This window comes from Fukomys damarensis, unplaced genomic scaffold (genome assembly GCF_012274545.1).
Source record: "Fukomys damarensis isolate Sample0158 unplaced genomic scaffold, DMR_v1.0_HiC HiC_scaffold_11, whole genome shotgun sequence".
Taxonomy (NCBI): Eukaryota; Metazoa; Chordata; class Mammalia; order Rodentia; family Bathyergidae; genus Fukomys; species Fukomys damarensis.
Window position 1 is genome coordinate 48,478,534 of NW_022900923.1, and position 4,191 is coordinate 48,482,724.

General features: G+C 38.6%; 1 protein-coding gene across 1 annotated transcript in view; it reads left to right on the plus strand.

Moving 5' to 3' along the window:
• The first annotated feature begins 1,556 nt into the window (after positions 1-1,556).
• The window catches only part of Lin9 (lin-9 DREAM MuvB core complex component), a 53,383-nt gene continuing 50,748 nt past the window's right edge, over positions 1,557-4,191 (plus strand). Inside the window, exon 1 of the mRNA XM_033762258.1 lies at positions 1,557-1,585. The gene's annotated coding sequence lies outside the window, so the exon portion shown is untranslated. The remainder of the gene's footprint in view (positions 1,586-4,191) is intronic.

Genomic DNA, 4,191 nt, shown 5'->3' on the forward strand with positions numbered 1-4,191 from the left:
ATCCTAATTGCCTTGTGCAGAGACTGGCCTGTATAGTCAGAGTTTAAGACAGAGTCACTGAATCAGCAAATAGTTACTTTTTACTTCAATTAATTGCATTTCTCTTAATAGCAGCTTGGATATGTGTACTGTCTACTTTGCTGCTTCCCAGTTGTGTTGTATTGTTTGGGTCTTTTTAGCAAGATTTTATGGCGTTCTTCTCCTAACACTCCTTGCCTGTGATTTTATTGCCTTTGTTCACTAAACTTCCAAAAACATTTTTTTCCCACCTATTTTCCTATTATCCCATAGAGCCTTTCTTTTATTCATACCAAAACCTGTAGCTCAGTTTCTCAAAGTGGATTATCCTTGAAGAGCTTTACTAAGAATGCCAGGCATGGTGGCACATACCCGTAATCCCAGCACCCAGGAGGCTGAGGTAGGAGGATTGCTGCAAGTTCAAGACTAGCCTGAATTACAGAGCAAGATGCTGTCTCAAAAGGCCAAAGTAATAGAGCTGGAGATTTAGCTCAGTGGCGCTGTGCCTGCCTGCCAACAGCAAGGTCCTGAGTTCGATCCACGGTACTAGGGGGGAAAAAAACAAAATAATAATACAGGTACTTTTTATTTGTTGTTTGTTTTTTAGTTTTTTGAGACAGAGTCTTGTGGAGTTCAGGCTGACCTCACTATACAGGCCACGGTTGCTTCAAACTTGTGGTGATCTTCCCTCGGCCTCCTGAGGGCTCCTTACGGAAGCGCGCCACCATGCCAAGCAGTACAGATATTCCACGTATATGAGGAACTCCTCGGTTATTCTACAGTACACTAAAGTTTGTTCTATCTGGTGATTCCCTCCATATTTGTGCCAGTCTCTCTTGGCTGTTTTGAGCTCCTTTTCCCAGCTTTGACCCTTCAGTACAGTATTTATACATACTTCCATTCTAGACGTTCAAGGGACATATTGCCTGCTATGACAGTCCCTGGATCATTTCCATTTGCTGTTTTCTCCACTTCCTTTCCTCATCTAGTCTTTGTCTCAATAAACATGAGTTCCATTTTTCGTTTCTTCTAGTACCGGAGCACTTGGAATGAGGACCAAAATTATATCGGTTCTACTTTTCCTTTCTCTTCTCTTACTCTCTTCCCTTACTTATCTCTCAAAATGGTTTGTGACTTTCAGAATTTCAAAAGGATTCCCAAATAAATGTCTCTCTCCAGTTCTTCCTTACTCTATTTGAGTTCTGATCTGCTGCTTAAATTGTCTACTAGTTATTTCTATGTGTACATCCTACTGTCGCTTCAAACTCTGCCTCACTTAAACCTAAGTTGATCACTTTAACCCCCAAACCGATTCTTTTTCTCTCATTTGGGATGGGGGAGTTTGAGACAGTGTCTCACTATGTAGTTGAGACTGACCTGGAATCGCTATGTAGCCCAGGCTGGTCTTGAACACAAAGCGATCCTCCTGCCTCAGCCTCCCGAGTACTGGGATTATAGGCCTGTGCCACCACTCCCAGCTGTCTCTCATTTTGATTATAAAGTAATTGTTGATTTGTTTTATCTTTAATTGTAGGCTCTTCAGCAAAAGCGCTCGTCAGTTTAAAAGGTAAGAAATACCGTTTTTAATATAAACTGGAAATTTAATTTGTAAAATTAATTTGATATGTTTTTCTTTTTATTCTGTTTCTATTCTCATAGCTCTTAAGTATTTATTTTTGCTGATAATTTTAAATTCATATCTTTTAGAGAATTGGTCTTCATTTAGAAAAATAAAAAAATTTCCAAAGGTTATTGACCAAAGAAGAAACTTTCTTTTTATTGAATTTATTGGTACATTTTAGGTATACAGTACAGTTACATTCATTATTGGGATCTTGTACCTTTACATGACAGGTCTTGATTCTCATTTTTTCTCCTTGTCCCTGCCCTCCCTTCACCCCCTCCTCTCCTCCCCATTTACAAACACTTAAGAAGAAACTCTAACTAACCATTTGAGGAAAATCTTGTTTATATTTATAGCATTTATTAAACCTGTGCTGAACTCTATGTTTAAGAATCTTGCCTTCTAAGTAATAGTGCAAGTTCCCTAAAATAAAAGAATAATAGTACTTTTCTCTCTCAGGAAAAAACAATATCTTTTCTTGATCTTGCTATTTCTTTTGGTAGGCATATTAGACTAACCACCTTTATTTAAATTTTATCTCTTTTTTTTTTTCCTTTGGTGGTATGGGGATTGAACTCAGACCTCCTGCATCCTAGGCAAGTGCTCTATCACTAAGCTACATCCCTAGCTCTTTTTAAAATTTTATATCAAAAGTCAGATGTGAATTTGTACACCTGTAATTCCAAGACGGGGGAGGCCAAGATGGGATTGTAATGAGTTTGAGGCCTGCCTGAGCTATATAATGTGTTCAAGGGCAACCCGAACACAGCTAGACCATGTCTCAAAAAAGCAAAAACAACAACAAACTTCTTGATTTTTCTAGTGGGTAAATAAGTTGGAAACCAAGCTAAATATTCTCAAAGATTCTTTAGTCAGTAAAGCTACTGTTTTGTGCTTTTCATTGGTGATTTAATATATGAAGTCCTTATCTTCCAAAATGCCTCAGTTTGTTTGCCTAGGTGGATTGACTACATCCTACCACCTTTTTTTGTACTAGGAATTGAACCCAGGGCCTGTGCATGCATTCCACCCGTGAGGTACACCCCCATCTCTCCTACCTCTTGTGATTCTTTTTTTTTTTCCTCTTGTGATTCTTAAAATACACTCCTGAAAAACTATTTTTTTCTCCAGATATTAAATTCATTTCTCTTTTTCCTTCCTTCCACCCTTCTTTTCTTCCTTTCTGCCTTCCCTCCCTCCTTTCTTTCCGATGGATTTTTATTATGTTGCCCAGTCTGTCCTTGAACTCCTGGGCTTAAAGGATGGTCTTCAACCTCCCAAGTAGCTGGTTCTATAGGCATGTGTGTCAGGCCAGCACTCTACCACTGAGCAGGCCTCAGTCCTGTTTTTCTGTTTTATTTTGTTTTGTTTTGTTTTAATTATACAACTAATACAAATTTCTTATAGAAAAAACTAGAAAAATGCTAGCAAACAGCTAAAAAAAATGAAAGTAACTATCTTATGTATACTGATACCATATTCTCCATATAAATACACACATATGTATGTTTGTTTGTTTGTTTGTTTGTTTGTTTGTTTTGAGACAGGGTCTCACTATGTAGTTGAGACTGACCTGGAACTCACTATGTAGCCCAGGCTGGTTTCGAACTCACAGCAGTCCTCCTGTCTCAGCCTCCCGTGTGCTGGGATTAAAGGCATGCACCACCATGCCCGGCAATACACATATATGTATATGTACAGCTTTTTACAAAAGTTAAACTCCACTTTATTTTCATAATGTCTCATTATTTACTTCATCAGATTTTTCCTGGTTGTGCACAACTTCAAAGACTTTTTTTTGTTTGTTTGTTTTTTGAGACAGGGTCTCACTATGTAGTTGAGACTGACCTGGAACTCACTATGTAGAACAGGCTGGTCTCAAACTCACAGCAATCCTCCTGCCTCAGTCTGCCAAGTGCTGGGATTACAGGTGTGCGCCACGACACCTGATTTAAAGACTTTCTGAATTAAGAAAACAAATACCACACTAATTTCATTTTCATGTGTCTAGTGTTTCATATATTAAAGCAAAAAACATTCATAAATATGCTCTAAATTCAGAATTAAAAGATGATTTTTCTGGGCCCGGGATTTAGCTCAGTGGTTCCTGCCTCACAAACATAAGGTCCTGAGTTCCATACCCAGTACCAAAAAAATCTTTTAAAAAGAGGATTTTTCCATCTTTCATTGCCCCAGTTTCAATCAAAATTGTACCAAAAATTATGAAATAGTTCATGGCAACTAGAATAGAATTTATCAAAAGTCAGAAAACAAGGGGGAAAAGCTATGTTTCAGTCTAGATTTTGTTTTGTTTTGGTTTGGGTTTTGAGACGGTCTCATTATTTAGTTCTGGTTTTGAACACACTGTAAAATCCAAGATAGCCTGGAACTCACAGTGATTCTCCTGCCTCAGCCTCCTAAGTGCTGGGATTACAGGTGTGCACCACCATGCCTAGCTCAGTATAGAAATAGACCAGGGATTTAGCTCAGTGGTTCTGCCGCCTGCCTTGCAAGCGCAAGGACCCGAGTTCGATCTCTGGCACCAAAAA